Consider the following 20,221-nt stretch of genomic DNA (forward strand, 5'->3'; position numbering starts at 1 on the left):
GGAGACCCTGCCAGGGGTTTGCTCTTGTCCAGCTTCCCCAAGCACAGCAATGGCCAAGTGCTCTCTTCATGGCTACCCTCCCACGCAGCAAGCCGCAGGAGTCTCGCTCTGTTTTTCTTTCAGGCACAGGGCTGGTGTGGGGGGTTGCTGGGGGAGTCGAGGGAGAGACAGGGTACAGCTCAAAGTCAGATATACTGAGATAAGGCAACAATCAATCATAGGAACTCTGGGCCGTGTGACCGGCCTGACTCTGCTGCTCTCTCTGTGACCAGGCAGGCAAAAGTTAGTGCCCTGCTGTCTCTCTCTCTCTCTCTCTCTCTCTCTCTCTCTCTCTCATTGCAGAGGCTGGACAGTGATCTGGGAAGGGTCTGATATTGCTTGGTGGACAAGGCAGTCCAGGCAGTGAAGGGCCCCAATACTCCTGCTAGAACACAGTGTTGAGAATGGAGAGCAGCCAGTGTTTTCAGGACCACTGTAAAGTTGAATCAAGTCTAGTCATTTGACCCTCTTAGGTCTGCACTGTCAATGTCTGTTTTATGGTCTGCCTGTAAGTGTGAGCCTTGACATGATACAAGGACGTGAACATTGCTATTCCCTGATATGGCACTAAGCATAGAGGAACACACGCACACACAGATGCACACGCACACACTCACACACACACACACTGGCCCTCCCTCTTTCGCTCTGTCTCAAGGAATCTTCTGCACCCCACTCTGCAGCCTCTTGCTAATTAAATTCCAGTGCTGTCCATTAGAGGGATAAAGTGAGCGTACTGCTGACTCAACATAGGTACGGGGGGGGGGGGGGGGGTTGTCGTAATGGCTGGCAGAACTGGAGTGCCCGAGCAATTCATTCGGAGCGCATTTTACACATTCCTAGGTCATCAGATACTTTCAGACTGGTGGTGTGGGACATACGGAATGGTTTGAGAATGAGACATGGACTCCTCCTCATCGTGTCCTGTACATTTAATAAGGATCTCTCAGAATGAGCAGGTCACTTGCTTCACAAAAAGGTTGTTTTAACCATTAGTTTGGCTTTCGGGGAGTAATGAGGTGGTGATTTGTCCGTAAGAATGAGGTCTGAGGTTATCTTTCTTCTGCCCTTAGTTGGTCACTTCTGTACATTTATTTATTTAGCTAACACTTTTCTCCAAAGCAACTTATAATGTTACAATAAATTAAACTGCTGGGCCATTTTACGGGAGCGATTTCAGCCATGTAGTTTTTTTCAAGGTGGGCACGGTGGGACTGACCAGTACCTCACTGTTCAGCACATATGGGGTTTGAGTCCTGCTTGGGGTGTGTGAAGGTTTCCTGTTTTTACCTGCATGTCCCTGTCCCAGCAACCATAAGAAGGCACTGGCAACCCACTTCTGTTCTTCCCTTTCTATGAAAACCATGTGGGTGGTCACTGTGGGTCAGGTTTGACTCAATGGCATCAACAACAACCTTGCTCAAGGGCACTATAATTGGAGATGGGATTCAAACTTGTGACTGTAACCTGCTGCCCACACTTCTTCTTCCTGGTAATGTTTGTGTTACTCTGATTCTTCTAGAAGTTACCATTCAACTTAAAAGGCTGAAACAGGGAAGGAAAAAAGAATTCGAAGTATGTAGGTAACAGGTGCCTTCCAGTCATCTGAAGCCAAGAGTGGTCTAATGGTTTTTAAAGCTTATTTTGAAGTTCAGAGCTGGCTACATGTGTCTATAAACCTCCCTGGAAATGGCAAAAATCTCTGAGATGGTTGAGGTCTCCCTCAAGGCCAGAACTGAGAGCCACTGTTGGAACCAGACGTGTAATTTGGTGGGTCAAACTTTGGACTGTGTCCCAGGCAGGGTTGAGGGACGTGGTGGTTAACAAGTTCACTAGCCAAACATGTACATAGACTCAGTGTGTCCAGTGGGTGAGATGTAGAGAAGGCTGAAGAAAAACTAACTGCTGCATCCCACGGACCTGTAAAGCAATTGCTCTTCATCAAAAGAGAAAATCTGTTTGTCTCATTAAATAATAGCAAGGGTAAACTGTTGGTTTGTGTTCCTATTTTGACGTTGAATATGTCCTAACCAAAATACGATAAAAACAAATGCGTATTGTTTTTACATTTGATTAGTCCATATGCACACCACGATAACAAAAAATGATTATATTATAAGAGAGGACTGATGAGTTTAAATAAATTATCATCAGTATTTGGCATATTATTGGAAAACGATTAAAAAAAGTTCATGATCACCTGCCAAACTGGTTTCCTCGGATGTTGTAATGGATTCACAAGTAAAGCCTAGTTGAAGAGAACAAGTAGGCATGTCAATAAAAGGTGTCAATGTGCAGCCCACATTGCTTCTATCATACTGTATCTATTGCTTAGAGTGACTAAATCTACACAGCTTGAAGGAAAATAATTTATTCTCAAAATCTACCATATGACAATCAGATTTATGTGCCATACCATATAAAAACTATACTTTTACAATTTCTAAAAAAGTTTTTTTATAGTATTTCATTTTTTGTCGGAATATATGCCACTGAAATTAATTTTATGTTATGACTCCAAATTAAAGTACTCAGAATTAGTGATTTCCATCCGTTCTTAAGTGAAGAGGAAAGAAACAGTTAATCTGCAGGCTTTAGCTCTAACTGGGCCTGTGACGTTACTCCTTAATTTCACACCTTTTGCCCGGAGGGTAGCAAAAGTTTGCAAGACACAGCAAGTATTATTTGGGATCTGACAGCCAGTAAACAATGAAGAATTTGTACTTCTGCAGCAGCCCTCAAAGACAGAGGGAGAGGCGGGGAGCAGGAGTATCTTTAACTCCTTAGTGACCACTCTCAGTCACTGTCAGCTGTTTATGCTACCTTAATCTGAATGCATCCATTGGGGGGACAGTTTCACTCATGCTACTGTCACACAGATTTATATTTATTCATTTATCTGATCCTTTTTTTAAGTGACTTAGAATGTTAAACTACTTACAATTATTTATCCATTTATACAGCAGGATAACCAGTCACTGGAGCAATTTTAGGGTAAATATCTTGCTCATGGGTATTGCAGCAGTAGGTGAGCTTCAAACCAGCAACCTTTGTATAGAAAAGCAGCAGGTCAATCCACTATTGTACCAGCTGGTTTCACCCCATGATGAGCTGTTGATGGAGACCAGTGTCTGACCAGACCTTCTAACACTGGATTCGGGACATTTTTACACCACCTTGTCTCACGTCTTTTGGACTTTGGCAGATGGATTTTGTTCATATAGAGTCTTTGTGAAAAAGGCATTGAAGAGTAAAGTGACGTATTTACATGTACATATTTCAGATGCTGAGTAATAATTAGGAAACTAGAATTTGAAGTTGAACTTGGATTCTCTGGTCAGACACTCTAGTTTTAATTCCACGAATAGTACTGTTGCTGTTTTTTATAGGGGCTGAATGGCTCCAGTAAAAATTCAATTATAGAAGGTGGTTGCAGTACAGACTACCCTTGCAGTCTGTAACACTAGAACTCGCACTTACGAGCGCATGTAATTTGTAACCTAATAATGACATAATGAGCTGTCAACTCATTCAAAAAACAGAGTTTAAGAACAGAAAATTAAAAATTCAAAATGTGTGACTTGGTGACACTGAGCACCACATAAGGCAAGTACACCCCATCAGACGGCAATAAACGGAAATGAAATAAAAAAAAAACTAAAGAGTAAGAAATTATGAGAAGGAAACAGGGAAAGTGAATACAAAAAGTGAATTTGGAAATGTGTCATGTTCAAGTGATTTTGAACATGTGGCTCTTTTATGGCTCAGGAATGCATTATTTATTTTTCCGATTTAAATGAATGTAATTAAGGTTTCATATTTCGATAATTGACATTACAAGCTAATTTTCAGGAGCAAACCGTGCTCATTATGTGAAGAAAGCCTGATTTGTAACACATGTGTCTGCTGAGTCCATTTATGTTGTTGCAGGGCAATCTCCTGCCTTCAAAGAGTTAACTTGGGCCTAGAAACCCACCACTATTGTGAGCCATGGGCAGGCAGACCAAGAACAAACAAAAATTTAGAAAAAACAACAACAACGCAACGTCCTGTTGCTTCCTTTCCCTTCATTAGCATTTGAATTGCTATTCACCCATTTTTGTTCCATTAGAACCTCATGAGTATCCACTGCTTTACTTTCGGCACGCTGAGGCGCTACACTGAAAAACATGCGACTCGGCAAACAGATGAAGTTTAGTTTTTCAATGCAAATGTAGTCATAGTTGTACAGATTTTCAGAAATATTAAAGGAGATGAGATACGTTAAGGCTCCATTTAAGCAGGCCGTTGGCGGAGAATTACTGAATCGGATGGGTGGGTAGGTGGGGTGGGGTGGGGTGCAGCTGGCATAAACAGACACTCCATTCCCACAGTCCCATTCCAATGGGCTGGGTTTGTGCACACATATTCTAATTCACTGTTCACCTAATTAACATCTCAACTGCATCCCCTTTTCCCCCTCCATCAAAACAATGCCGACTGACTGAAGAAACTTAATCCCAAGCATCCCTCTTTAAGATAAAAGCATAAAGACGTCTTCTCCACGGAAAACACAGCAGACTCACTCGCAGACTTGGGACCATTAGATAAGTCCTTACGTGCTTGTTGTATACCTAGATATGCCAAGACTGATCTCGCACCAGAGAGGGTACACGTAAAATTGAATTCTTCTGTATGACATAAGTCTGTAAGCACTGTTGTCTTAGACAGTTATTAGCACAAAAGCTTATTTAATCTGTGTCACAGGATCTGTAGCCTGATATTGTGTTTTTTTACGAAGGCAGCGTTGAAGGGGGTGAGCTGTCAGTCTTTGGGTGCTCTGTGCTGCTCAGACCTGGCATACGATGACTTTGAACACCACACGTTTTAGGTTTAGAAGAACAGGTCTGAAAATTGAAGTGTTTAAAGGCATTGTTTGCGGTTGACTTTCGTTTTGCTCAGGCAGTGTTAGTTTGAATCTGCCCTCATACTGAAACAATTTAACAGCCCACTCGCCATCACCACAACCGCTTTGGTCAGCTGCTCACCGGTTTAGCACCCAGGGCTGAGAGTGCCGTCAGGCCGGAATAAAATTGTGTGAATGGGTTTGTGCATTCACGGAGATATGAAACAGATGTTGATGCTGAGTGCTGCACTGTTGGCCTGGTGCCCTGCCCTGATGCAACAGGACCACAGCAATGCTGCTCGTGGTGCAGAACCCGAGGGCTCACGCTCGGTTAAGCCCTTCATCTCAGACTTGATTTTGACAGCAGTACATGAAGTGTTTTATGCTACCCCCTTTGGGGAAGAAAAAAACCGCTGAAATGAAATGGAAATATGATGTAATCAAAGAGTTGTTCTACAAAAGTTCCTAAGTCAAAAGATCTTAGAATCCCTTAAGACACCCTAGATGGGTTTGAATAAAGTTATCAAAATCCAATTAGAAAAATAAAGCATTTAGCCAGAGCCTCATAAATAGAACCATATTTGTGCTTTACCCAGAAGACATTTTGAGCAGATAAAACATTCCCGATATTAGGAGCTAATGAAAGCCTATAAAAGTCACCAATAAGCGTACTGTGTTCAAGTTTTTATTTGATGGCGTATTTCATAGACCTTGCTGACTCCGTGCTGTGTGGTACACATTGATATAGCTTTTCTCTCGGTCACTCTGGATGTTTTCATGCAAAAACAATATTTCTATTTTCTCTCCTTGTGTTGAGCTAAAATGACTGGGTTGGTGATGTATTTTTACTCTCTTTTACCACATGGGCCTGCTGGTCTGGGCAGTAGCACATCTGAGGGTGTAGAGGTGTAATTTGTGTGGCCACGCTGAAGTTGCTCTCCGCTGACCCCAGGCATAATTCATACTATGACTTCTTTGTTTTTGCTTACAGGAAGCTGACTTTTCTCTCCCTTTCACCCATTTTTTGATGGTGTAGGTTATCTCACCTTTTCCCTTTCTTTAAGTGCATGTGCTGTTACATGCCCTAGCTGCTGTGCTGTCACTCAAGATGCAAGGGCTTTTGAGAGAGGAGGTTTAAGTGCTATAAAACCAACGAGGGACCAGCTTTAATCAATAGCACACCTCCTCGTAAATCTGACTGTTAGCCTGCTGACCAGTTGGAGCCATTCTCCTGCAGTCTGAGCAATGGCAGGGCAGGGAACAGGAGAACAGAAAGCATCAGGTGCAACCTGGCATTGCGGCAAGTCGCTCATCCATTGCTGACATTATTCAGCCTTTCAAAGGTTCATGTGGTTTATAGTGTTATTGCTAAGGCATATGGAGTTTTGTTATCTCATTCAGTTTGCAGGTACTCTATTGCATATATAAGTGTTAGTCAGTCTGAATGCAAGTCATGCCAGGAGGAGCCAGTTACGGTAACGTGTTTGCGCTAGAACCCAAGTATGTTTGTAACCGAGAGGTTAAGCTTTGCTTCCCCTTCAAACTGCATAGGACACTGGTATATTTAGAGGGATCAATGGTATGACTGAGACAATCCTTAATGTGAATTCATGTATTCAGTCACCAGGACAGTGTGAGCCATTGATCTGTTTGTGTCTATTCCTGTATGGAGGCCACTTTGAGAAAATGACTGTAAATATTAGCTAAACAGGTGGAAGAAAACTGCACTAAAACACTCATGTTGAACACTGGAGAGTCACATGGAAATACAGAAAGACTCTTCTGGGCGTATCTAGATATCTCTTTGAATTTCAGTTATGAGTTAAGAGAACGATTGAAAGAGACTTATTAACAACAGATTGATCATTTGAAGGATTGTACAATTTTAAAGTGAACCAAGAGAAGGGATGATATTTAATTGACAATACAGCTTGGCGGGTGGTGCCATACAACTGCAGAGCTGGCTATATACCTCTGACAAAGCCAGTGAGTTGTAGGGAAACCCCTCACTTGTCAGCAGCAGAAAATGCCCAGGCAAAGGAAGGAGACCACAATCTCTCTTTTCAAGCTGAAGAATAAACTGTGGCAAAGTGACTCATGAAACGACCATTTGAGCTGGCAAATTTCCAATGAAATATCTTTAATTTGTTATGGAAAAATATCAGTTCACCAAATTTCCACTGAGTACCTAGCCTGGCGGCTGTAAGTGTGATTGATGTAGTGCATTGTTCGAAAGCTACTGTAGATACTAAATGTAACTGACATAGCGCATGCAGTTCCCATGGTTAACACGTTATTTCATTTTCACACCTCATTAGGTTCCCTTTATGCTACTCGCATTTGGATTCACCTTGGTTTAAAAAAACAGTAGAAATCATTGAATGTCTGTCATGTCGTCATGTTTTGCCCGTAACACAGCCCCTCACATGCAGCCCTACTCAGCCCTATTCGAGCCCTACTCCTCAAGCCTAACCCACACACAGCGCTTTACTCTAGAAAACATTTCTTGAGTAAGAGTGTGTTGGAGTGAATCTTGTGGATGGGGCAAGAACAATGGGGAGATTCCAGCCAAGTCAGGGGAGGAGTGGAACAGACACCTGCTCTTCCGTGACTCCGCCACTGCTGCGCATCACAAGGAGCGATGCGGAGGTGAAGGTTACAGATGGAGGGCAGTATTTTTTTGGTGGGTAGTAGTGTCTTGAGTGGAACAAGGTCCCCTCCTGAAATATTTGCTCTGGAAACGTGGAATGATCTTGGTCTTCCTCCGTCCCCGTGCAGCACATGATATTTAATCCCTCATCTTTGTTTTCCACAAACACGACGCAAGCTGTCGCTGGCAGTGCACGGGGCTCAGGGCCCATCTGGAGAGCGGACCGTGTGCGAGGGAATTAGAGGGGAATTTAAGTAGGGGTTTGCTTGGGAAGGCTGATAACGGTACAGCTCTGTCCTGTTTGCACTGCCGCGGCTGCTGTGCCCTAATCTGCGATGCATAATTGATGCTCTGTGTTATACAGGGGGCTGCCTTTGTGTTTGTTGTTCATGTTGCCATTGCATATTTGGCTTTTTTCAATTTTGATGAAAAAGGGTTTGGAAGTCCAGGAGTCACCCCCTTGACGGTCCTCAGCTATCTACTGTCAAAATGAACAGCCAGTGGACTAAAGCCACTAAGTCTACAGCTGCAGTTTTGCTGGAGACAGTGTCGGCCTCTTTAGTGTGTCTCTCTGTGTTTTTCTGGGAATATAGGTGCTCCCCTAAGTAATCGCATTTGGCTGTGAAGGCCAAAGAACAGTGTTTTCGTATGTGCGCGTTCCCGTTTTCCTGCACCTAGAGGGGACATTTCTGAAGACGGTGTCTCATCAAGGATCGTAAAACCAAAAAGGAGACATTGTGGGGACATCCTTAAAAGCATAAAAGTCTTTATTCAACTTTAAAAATACTAAAACTGCAAAGACTTCTTCGTCATATACTTTCATTTGCTTTCAAGTTTCATTGGGGTTGATTTAGGATTTCCTCATTGCATTAAAGTGGGAGCCAATGTAAAATTCTGATCAAGAGAGTCAAGCAAACGTGTGTGTTTGTTTTTGTGTCTCTGTCAGTCAGTCAGTCTCTCTATGTGTGTTTGTGTATGTTAGTGTCTACACCTATCAAGGACTAGCATGACTTCTTGCTGTCCTGCAGAGATCTCTTGCACTGAGGTGCCTGCATGTCATTTCCCTATGCTGCTCGCTTGTTTAATGAACTTAATTCATTAAAGGTGGACTTTAACACAATCAAGTTAACGGCAGGTCTCCATCAGGCACAACTGAGCTGTAAATAGTTCCCACAGCTGCTTTCAGAGGTAGACAGACATTAAGGGCAGCTAAGTTGCACGCAGTTATTGTCTGCCAGAGCCCCTTCATCAGATGCAAACAAGCTTGTATCTACAGGGTAAGGGTGTCGGAAATCAGGGCAGTTATTGATTTAATTGATTATGTTTTTGGTTTGTTGAACCAATCACTGAAATGAAAGATAACTGGCTGTTCTGCCGTGACACCACAAAGTTAAAAGATGATCCCAGATGTATGTACATTCTGGAGATGAGCCTGAAGGCTGTGATTAACAGCTGTCTCTAGAGTGGCTTTTCGTTGTCCATTCTTTTGTTATGGTTGGTTACTGTACCTTCCCAACTTCTAGTAGATACGGGACATGACTTTTGTATAATCATATATTACGTTTACATCTATTTATTTAGCAGGTGTTTTTCTCCAAAGGCACTTCCAGTGAACTCTGTGCAGTGTTATCAGCCCACACCCCTTATTCACCAAGGTGACTTACACTGCTGGATGCACTACTTACACTGGATCACTCATTCATACATCAGTGGAACACACTCTCTCTGTGTCACTCACACACTATGGAGGAACCTGAACAGCAAACTGCGTTAAAATGTAATTTTGTCAGTTATAAAATTCCAAGCACTAATCAAAAATCTAGAGTTTAAATATTGCTTTTAGGCTGCCTATGGAGCAAATCAAATCCAACCAGTTTAAAAAAAACTGTTTTAGCTTTTTGTAACCTGAGGGTAAATCTTCTTTTCTTTAACGTTTTGTGCCAAGTGCAATTGCTTTTTTTATTTCCTCGTGTTTAGCTGGAGCTGTTGTCTTAGCCAGGTTTTTGCAGCACCTTACAACCACATAGAGCACATTTGTAAATAAATGTACAGAACATATTTTGAATACAGCATCAACAGATTTTGAATACAGCATCAGCCGAGTTACTAATTATGCAAACGTTTTTTCGTAGCTTTCAGCCTTGTAGTGTTTCCAGAAAATGCTTTTGTTCGCTGCTCTATTTTCAAGCTTCACTCCTGTGAAGCCGTCATACCGGATACAGGTAAAATTCTCCTGAAAGGATCTTTTTCTGAGTCCCACGACAGTATTGCAGTAGAGGGCACAGGCATGGACCTTTTACAGAGGGTCTTCTGAAAAGCTTGATTAACTTGAATCCCGAAAGACATTTTTATATGTATTCAGAGTTTTTCTTTGTGTCGTCCGCATTTTTGATTTGAATGTTTCTCTCGTGGTGCTCTTGCAGTGTCAAGAAGGACTGGCCTGTCCCAGGAGGACAATAGAGTTACTTTTAAAAACACAATAATGGTGTTGAAAGTGATAGCACACTGCAATTGTGCAAATAGAGAGAGAGAGAGAGAGAGAGAGACCTGGGGACTCTGGGCAATAGTGGAACAACTTGTAGAGCTGTGAAACTTTAGAAACACATGACGGATCCAGCTCGCTCCAGTTCTCCAACACCCTGTCCCTGTGCTGTCCACCCACCCTCGAAGGAGCTGGAGAATAGAATGTGCACGTCCCTCTGTGGAAGGAAAGCTGTTTCTCATCTCCCCCAGCCTGGGAAAGTCCATGCCGGGAGAGGAAGTCAAGCTCTTTCTGAGACGCGGCCAAGCAGATGCATTCTGGAATGTTCCCAAGTGCCTCCCCCAGTTCTGAGGTGTCTGGGACCCAGCTTGTGGTGAGCCCCTGCTGCACATAAGAGGTTATGTGCACTTTTTAAAATCCTAGCTTTTCCCCTCTCTATGGCTGTGCCTCTGGTTTTGTGTATAGATGTGCCCTTCAGTTGTGCTGGCTTGTCATTGCTGTGGATCGGAGACAAATCTGTCTGAGGGGAGCATAAAACTTGTCCCACAGACCATCAGAATGGGGGTGGGGGTCAGTGACCATGAACTGGTTTCCAGGCCATTCGAAGCGGGTACCCCTCCCCCTTCTGGCTGCTGTAAATCCTAAGCACTTTAAGAATGCTTTGTGCGGTGGGGAGGGGATGAGTGCCGGTGGGGGGATCAACAGAAGTGTTGCCTGGTAACAGCCATCACTGGCCACAGCAACTGATGGTAACCCAGACAAGGTCTGGGTCAGAGCAGGTGTGTGATCCCACCCACCAGAACACCTGGAGTCCTCTCCTAGAACCCCTTCTTAAACAGCAGATGGTTGCTAGTCACGTTCTTTTCCTGCAGCTCACCTAAGAAAGATCAATCTTCAGTTGCACGTAGGATGTGTGCCATATCATTTTATTTAAGACGACCATAGGCATGTAGTGTGTGCTGGCAGATGCCGGACACTGTGAGCGCCGATCTTCTGGAGCATCATCACTTGTTGCTGCTGCTGTCCTGACCTCTAATGCACCCTTAACACAGATCTCTATATCCTCAAGCCAGAGAGCGAGTAAATCCTCGATCAAAACAGACAAAATTCAAACCAGCACAATGGGGCTCAGGATGATATAATTTTACGTGGGGTGCCTGCATCAGAAAGACGAGCGAAAAGCCGGTAGTATTACCATTGGCTTTAGGGCAGATTTATTTGTTTGTTTTTTTTACATGTCAGTTGGTGCTGTAGCCTGAGCAGAGTGGGAATGGCTTTTTCTGGGGTGGGGGCGGAGGGGGAGGCTGAGGGGTGGGTGGATGCACTTCGTAAGCTGATAAATATTTAAGAGCTCTTTGAGCCAGAGAGCAGCGCCGTCAACGGGAAGCTCGTCCCAGCTCCTAATTAAAGCGCATTCTGCTCCAGCGCCCGCGCCGCCCGTGCCCAGGGACCAGCGGGCGGGCTGGGGGTCCCGGCTGGGCCTGCTCCTGAGAATGGCAGGGGGGAGGGAAGGAGAAGCCCCCCGCGCCTGCTGGGTGGCATTAAACATCAACAGATGCTGCACACATATTGCGGAGGAGGTGGTCCGGTCTGCACAGAGGGCCATTTTATTCCTTGCAATCCCAACATCCACTCAAACAAATGACGCATCCCGCTGCCCTGAGAACACAGATAAAAACCAAAATGGAATACCGAAAACAAACACCTCTCCCCTCCAATGGTTATCGGTCTCCTCACCTTACACACAAACCATCCTTAGAGTCACTTTCATCTCTTTTTTTAATTTTCGGTCTTTGGTCACCCTCTAGCAAGCATCCGTTCCTCACAAGAGTGTTTACCTTGTTGCCCTTTACTGAGATTTTAGCTACTGCCTCTGGCTTTCCTGAGCGCTCTGTCCTGAGAAACAGGGTTTTAAAAATTACTTTGCTGAAAAGGAAGCAAGCAGCTGGAGTGGAGTTTTCTGACACAACTGCCTCTGTTCTCTGGACTGGGTGCAAAAGGGGCCGCTCTGCACCTATTGCCACTGTCATGTAGACTTGGCGTAAAGGGGAAAGCAACTCTCTACGTATTGCCTCTTTGCTCCATGTTCTGTGTTTGCTGTGCTGATCCTAACCCACCACCGCTGGAGACCTCCTGTGTTTTTGTTATTAATTTTGCTCCAAAATATGACTGAAAAATATGCCTTACAAATAAGTCTTTACAACTGGAAAGTTAAAGGCAAAACATGTTTCAGTGTTATTGAACATTCTCTTGGGATGGGAGGTATGGTTGGGAAGTGGATGGCACTGGCGTCTCAGTGCTTGGGCTGTGTTATTGGATGTGGGTTGGGTCCTTGCTCAGACTGTGTGAAGTTTAAGTGTCCTCCTTGTGTTCATGTGGGTTTTGTCCCTCAATCCAGAGACATGTTTCATGTGTTGTGTGTTTTATACTACTACGCTTTATAGGTGGGTGAATAGGTGTCAGCTATGTACTACGTAGTAAGCATTGTATTGAAACTTTGGAGAGAAATGTCTTATAAATACATAAATGTAAATGTCAAGTGCAGACATTAAGTGTCTAGATAGGCATAGTTCTTATAGATCGAGTACAAATGAACAATCCGTTTTCTTACCCTTTCACGGACACATATCCTTATGTATTGAACTTTGCCGTTGCTGTCCTTCATGGTGTGGCATTATGGGAACTTTGTGTCAGGAGGACCTCATAAATAATCCTTTCTCATACTGCTTCTAAGCAGTAGCATCCCACCAACCACCCTGCCGTATCCCGTAAATGATACTGTCAGGGCTAATACATGACTTCCATTATTACGGAGGTTGCAGTGTGTGGACTGCGGCTACTGCTACAGCTGGGGTAAATCAGTGGGCGGAGCTGGTGGTGCCAGGTGCTTGCGGCTGGACAAACCATAATGTCTCCTCACATGTATCCTTTTTTAGTGGTCGGCCGCTCTGCTCGCTTACTGTACGTCGCTAATGTAAGATAATGCAATTTATAGTCGAAAACAATCAACGGTGGATCTGTCGTTCCTCAGATAATCGAGAAATGGAAAAACAGGTACATTACCTAACTGTAGCTCAATTTTTACACTTTCATCTTTGCTTCAATAAGGAAAGGCTTGCACACAGTGTGTGATCATTAACCAGATATTAAACTGCACAGATCCAGTAATTTTCTCTCTAATTAGGGATGTTAGTGCATATTGATTACATGATATTTCTAATTAAAATACTTAGTAGGATTTACATAGCAGAATTTCTCTATTTTTTTGTACACGCATTGCATATGTACAGAGTAAGGATAATAGGTGGAACAAGGGAAGAAAATGAACAAACAAGCCCACCAACCACTGAATAAATAAATAAATAAATAAAAAAAATAAATAAAGCAGAAAGCATCTTTTTAGAGGTCCACCCCTGACCGTTGTGCGCATCACCATGCGCTTCTTCACCCCCTCAGCTGATGCAACAGGGCCTCTTTATCTGATCGGAGCCCGGAGCCAGAGCGGCAGGAGCTGAGGACCTCTGCACCAGGAAATGCTTAAGGGATCTGCTCTTTCGCACAGCCGGTCTCCCACGGACTCCTGGAGACGGTTTTATCTCCAGTTGCTAAGATAACAACTCTAAGCTTCCAGCAGTCCTTAGTCCTGCTGGGCCCGTTTTCACTCAGACAGAAAGAATGCTGCCTTTTTTTAGATATTAAAAAATAAATATATTCTCCCGGCTCATCCCGATTGCATGTTGTTAACAACTCTAAACTTTTTCCTATTTCTTATTTCTGGTTAGCATTGTTTTTTTGTGCTGATTTTGAGGATAGCGCCCCACTCCCGGAGCGCCCCGTGCATTTGGTTATGAGGATTAATAAGACAAAGGGGTACAAGTTCTTTACGGTCAGAACGGACTAATTAAGGAGTGAAATAGATAAATTAAAGTGGTAGCCCGTTCCTGCTCTGAGTGACTGCGCCCTGCCAGGATTAAGTGGACTCCCCCTGTTCCTTTGTGAGGCCTTCCCCCACAGCACAATCGGGCTGCCGCTGCCGCCACCACTTTCAACCCACACTTTCCGCCATACCGAAACGCACTGGCCGGCAATTACAGGGCCCTTTTCAGCGGGCCTCCTTGAGACCGGCCCTGCTTTCCGCTGGGCGACTGCCCAAACAGGTCTCGCAAAACATAGTGGACATTCGGCGACTGAAAATAACAAACATTTCTGATTTCAATAAATTTTATCAAGTTTAATATATATCTACACTCTCTGATCGCTTTTTCTTATTAACTCCTGTTTTTTTTTTCAGTAAATGTAGCTAGTGAAATTTACTTTAAATGCAACTGGTGCAACACACAGTGGCTTTCCTTTCCTTGTTCCCTCGTTGTCCTGCGTTAGAATAAGATGGTCTTTTTCTTTTTTGGAAATTTATTAGAACAAAATTGTAAATATCCAGCACATATTGGGACTGCGATTAATTTTTTCTTTGCTGGCTGATATTTTGCCTGAAGGCATGGCTTTCTTCATCAGCTTGGGTTTTATGTCAGTTTTGAACAGAAGGGGGGGTAATCTGCAGTGACTTCATGTGATGGCACTTTGTGAGGTCAGTATGCCACAGAACACACCCCCGGTAGACCAACCAGCACATTATTGTGACTCCTGTAGACCTGGACCCTTCCTCGTCCACCTATGCCATGCCAGAAGCTCCTCCTAAATAGTAAAATATCGATCACTGCCACTCTTGTTCCGAGACTGAGAGTCAGACATGCAGCATTATCATTAATCTCTCATTATCTCTGTGTTTTTGGAAGGAAAACAAAAGAGCCAGCGTTCGCACTCGGCCAGCAAATTCGGAGCAACGCTGCCGACTCCATGGCCTGTGGGCTTCCCTTACTCCTAAAATAATGCAGCATGAAGGAGCCGAGCCACGGCGGTCCCGCCGAGACGCGTGGGTCAGAGGAGAGGGCGGGGCATTCCTTCTGTGGGGGCGGGTCCAGGGGAACGGGGGCAAGGAGGCCAGATCGGGGGGGAGGATAAAGGAAACGCCTGCCACGGGGCGAGAGCCACACAGGAAGCGGATCACAGAAGCACTCAGCACAGGCCCCTGGCCTCAGCCCCCAGCAATGCACATCCTCGCATTGGGTGGCCTCTGTACTCTAATCTCCCTTTTGAGGCCAAGAGGGAGAATGAAAAAATCAGAATACAGCGGCAGACAGATAAGAATTTTTTATTTTTGTTTTACTACATTTGACTCTTTACAGGGTGCCATTATGTGTGAGTTTAAATATTCAGTATTAACATATACTATGCCGATAATAGCGTAGCACAGAAATATTTGCTTCTTCGCTTTCGCTTCTTCTGCTAAGTATATAAAGAGCAGTTTCTGTGCTGCATCTGTTTTACTTATGCAAGATAGGTTTTGGTCTTCCTCAGCTTTTTGTTCTAATACAAAAGAAACCTTTCACAGAAGATAATGGCGCTTAAAGCACATACAACTACATATTGTTTGTTGTGTTAATGCTTTAGGATTGCGGTATAATAAATTTAATATACATTGCTAGAAATTTTTTAGTCTTGGGCGTCATGGAGCAGGGGCAGAAGATCCTGTCCTGGTTAAGGCTGTAGCCTTTCGATCTGAAGACTGTGGGTTGAAATCCCACCCCTGCTATACTCTTGTACTCTTGATCAAGGTGCCTAATCTGAACTGAATCCTTACAAGAGCTGTTGGTGTCTGCTGAGCAAATTCTCTTTGTTTATCCCTAATCTGCACAACTGCTTAAAACATGAACTGTTTCAAGCAATAAACTGCCTTTCTTTAGATCTAAAAAATTCCAGAAAACTTTGAAATGGGCAAAAAAGCGTGCACTTTAGCCCAACAGATGACCTTGCAATAATACATAGAAGTCCTGCTGACATTTGGCCTCTCAACCAGTATGTAAGGCAATGTGGTTATTTTAACTGATATACCAAACACTGTTTTCATTGCTGTAATTGCAATAAGGAAGTGGTAATTTGCAGACACATCCTGGGAGATAATTTAAAACTGTTGTAACTTGCACTTCTTGGAAAAACATACAGTTTACCTTGTCCTTCTTATATGTCCCATTTACCTTGTCCTTTTTTATGTCCCTTGTGTAAAAAAACAGCTCTTAATCTCTAACAAACTTTATTTGTTCACCTGGAAAACAAATGAGGTGGAATTAAAAGCCCAGAATCCCATGATTGGACATGGAATCAGATGCTCCTCACTTGTGTAACAGTTTCACTCACTTTTGTTTGTCTTGACCAGGGTCACAGCTCGCCAGAGCCTATCTCGGAATTGCAGGGCGCAAGGGTGGGGGGTACACCCTGGAAAGGATGCCAGTTCATAGTGGTGTAGCCACACCTGTTCAACACTCACTCACCTATTTATTCACTACAAGCAATTTAGTGTCACAAATTCACCTGAACTATATGTCTTTGGACGGCATTAGGAACCTGGAGGAAACCTACGCAGACACAGAGAACATGTGACTGATTCAGAGTAATAATAACAGAAGCAGCGCAGGTGCCTTGCAGTGCCTCAGCAGCTCGAGTGGACATAGGTTTGATCCCCACTCAGTCTGTGTGAACTTCGTGTTTGTGTTCCCTGTGTTTGTGCTGATTTCTTTCCGCAATCCAAAGACGTGTTTCAAATGGATTGGTAACTGCAATAATAGTAACTACTGAAAGTATGGGCTCTTTGGAAGGTTTTACAAATGTGGACTTTTGTGCAGCTCTGGAGAAGGAGTCTTCTGGCCAGTGCCTTCTCCTGTTTAAACATATTGGCCCAAGGTCCACCGAAAGTGAAGTTCTTGCCCTCAGCTCACGTGAAAAACATACTTTGCTGATCGGGTTACTTTAATACACAAGTCAGATCCAATAACAAGTCAGACTGTCCATGGTGACTTTAAAAATGCCATTAGATGGCATCAGTTCTGTGCTTCTACCTACTTCTCGCTCTCCCCAGACTCTTATCTCCTTGGTGCTGCGCATGCCTACCCCACATCTGTCCTCACTAGGGAAGGTAATGTAGCCGGCCCCCTCCTAGAAGACTGAGCTTGGAGGACCCAGATGGAGACCTCTCTCTTCAGAGCTGGGCACTTTGCCTGCTGTTTTCTTTGTAGGTGTTTGTTTTTGAAGTGTTGTAATGTGCAAATGTTTTTGCTTTTCTGGCAATGATGTTTAGAATGCATTCTATATAGTGCACACCTAAACCCAAGAGTGATGTTTAGTTGCTTTGTAGCTAATATAAACAGTTATAAGAATCAGGCCTGGAAGTCCATGAGAGGAAATTCACTTTTGTATGTCTAAGACTCATGGAAAGCAGGTCATGGGGTCATGAGGGGAGTCAGCCTCATCTGAAAAGGGTCAGTACAGGTCAAACTCCCTTTAACAGGTTGAAATCTCCAGGATCTATCTCTGTGTAAGAGACATTAGTGAGGACTGATTACTGTAATACCGTGCTGTGCTAAATTAAGTACAGGGATTTCGTGTATTAAGTAGCTTCATATTTGGGACATGCAGGTGGTCATTTTAACTTACTTTACATTCGCTTCAGTCTAAAAGAAGACTTTCTCATGTGATTCCTTCGGTTCACTTACATTATCTACACTTGCTTGCAAAACTGTGCAGGAAGGGGAATGAGAAAACATCTGTTGGCTCAGATCTGGGTGAGGTGTGTGACAAGTCATAAACAAAAGACTTTTCTGTCTTGCTGCGCTTTTGTTTGTCACAGTAGCATTTTGGAATACTCTGGAGTTTTAGGTGGTCACCATTTAGGCCTGACCTTGCCATGAATCAGTTTCACATTGTGCAGTAGATGGAGTCAAAGCCCAGAAGGTGTAGGAAAGATCTAACGTGTATTCTCAAGATGAAGTTGACTCTTTTCTGGAGGTCGCTGATCTAACTAGAATTGGTAACCATCTGGTCTTCTTCCTTCCTCTATGGTGATCTGTGATTCTGACCTGGATCTTTGCAAACAGAACAGTGATAGGGAGAAACTCTGTTTTTTTTTTTTGCTCATCTCTACCAGGAGTTAAGAGAGGTTCAGTCCAGACCACCACACACTATGCCTTCAGCCATGGTCTTCACATGAAAGGGGCATGAGTAGTGCACAGTGTGAATTGAGAATTTGCACATTTATCGCTCGACATCCTTGCCTCTAGACTTACTTGATCTATGTCTTACTTTGTGTCAGACAGGTTTGTAGTTAAGCTGCAGGTGGAGGTAGGAGAGAGGTGTGGACACTAAGGGAAGATGTAGGCATATTTACTGTCAGATAAAGAGAAGGGCAGCGTGGTGACCAGGATCAGAGAGTCAGTGGTATCCATGAATTTGCTCCTGCTTCCTGCTTGTCAGTAAATATAAAAACGATTTTTAATGTCTTGGGATTAGCGACGGATGACTGCCAGCCTTTAAGTGACTTTACCTCCTTAGTCTTGTTAATCTCTCCTGGGAGATGAACATCTTGTAGGTTGGGATTTTCTTTCCCCTGTACAGGGCAGAAGTGGAAGAAGGACTGTTTTGGACGTCTGTTTCTGAATGCTGACGGCTTGGGTTTTCAAACAGTGCTGTGTAATTCCTGCAATCCTCAGTAGTGAAAATAAAAGTTGTCTGTGTTTGTTTGGTATATTTGACATTTTACGGTGTGTCTGCTGACCGTTCAACAGAGGGGTTTGAGGTGTAACCTCCTATGTGAAATGAGTACTGGTTGTCCCGCGCTAACAGAACCTGGGAACAGGGATGGCTCAGAGCAGCATGGAATGGCCACCCGCTCATGAGGATCAGTCAATAGTCTTACATTAACCTCAATTGCACTCTTCAGGGATAATAAAACTGTGGCTCTCCTGACTGAAATTAGAGCTCTCAGCTCGCTTGTGCGGACATTTTTTCTTTGTTGATACAAGTGTTTATTTTGGTTTCCAGCTTTTTTCATGTTACTCCAGGACATGTTACAGTTAATTAATTGAAAAAAGAGAGGAGATCCACTTTGAGAAACTTTGAGTTTAGCTTCTCAATGAAGTCCTTTACATTTGTGCTGAATGCTTTGGAAATTTTGCTATATTCTGTGACTAGAAGTAAAGATCCCAATCAGAGCATTTTGAGCTTCTTAAGGGGTTCTTTTATCAAAACAACAAATTATATTTGTAGTTTATATAACACTTTTAGTTTGCATTCTGAGTTTTTTCGTCATGCACTGAGGCAAAGGTGGTCAAATGTTGAAAAAGTGCAGTATTTAATAAATGTAATCTGACTGTTCTGCATAATCGTCCTATCTTTACAGGTTTTAATAGATGTGTACCGATTGTCTTAAAACACCTTTTTTGAAAGTGCTTATTTGACTCTTAGAGAAACTGAGGGGTTCTACCAGAACTAGCCAATGATTTTTAATGTAAGGTCCAGGGTGCTTCACTCTGATTTTCGTGGTCATTTTGGGCTTTGCGTTATTTATTATTCAGGGAAAGCTATTACTGTGGGTAAGAGGCTTCTCTCAGGCCTATATCGATTGCCTTAATTGCAGCGAAAGATTGTCAACTCTTAAGATAGATATTATAGGGGTGGCTGCCAGGATGCATCTCAATGGGCCTGGGGGGCAGGGGAGTAGAATAAATGCAGGGGTGTATGAGAAACGTCCGCAGATACTGCTAGCCCCTGTGACTCCTTATACTCCAGTACATGGATTTTATAAAGAGAACAGCAGAAGACCACTAGCTGTTGACCGCTGACCATCCGATTAGAACAAACCAGCATGCAACTCTAGTGCTGTAAATGGTACATTGTTTTCCTTCATAAACTTTGTCTGCTCACCTCACTTCAGTACAGACCTCATGAGGTGGGACCTTTCTGACAATCCCTGCTTCATGCAGATGTCCGATCTGGTTCTGGCAGAAGAGCCATGACCGCTAGGGATATGCACGTCAGATCAAAGCTTTAAGCCCTGTCTTAATCACAGGTCAGGAATCCGATTCCTTCGTTTGCCTCAGATTTTCTTTAAAAAGACTCTTGTTAGTTGTACTGTGGTGTGCAGTGTGAATGGCGAGAGAGGCTCCAAGCATCCCTCACATAAGAATTTATTCTGACTGACATATGACAGTGATCCGTTCTGTAGTCCTGCCTCAGCGGCACTCCATTTGTCCTACTAGAAGAGCAAACCAGCAGACCA

At 43.6% G+C, this 20,221-nt stretch overlaps 1 protein-coding gene across 11 annotated transcripts in view; it reads left to right on the plus strand.

Annotated features, from left to right (window-relative positions):
- The window catches only part of nfia (nuclear factor I/A), a 112,567-nt gene that overhangs the window by 23,106 nt on the left and 69,240 nt on the right, over nucleotides 1-20,221 (plus strand). The window lies entirely within an intron of this gene.

This window comes from Scleropages formosus, chromosome 9, assembly GCF_900964775.1.
Source record: "Scleropages formosus chromosome 9, fSclFor1.1, whole genome shotgun sequence".
Taxonomy (NCBI): domain Eukaryota; kingdom Metazoa; phylum Chordata; class Actinopteri; order Osteoglossiformes; family Osteoglossidae; genus Scleropages; species Scleropages formosus.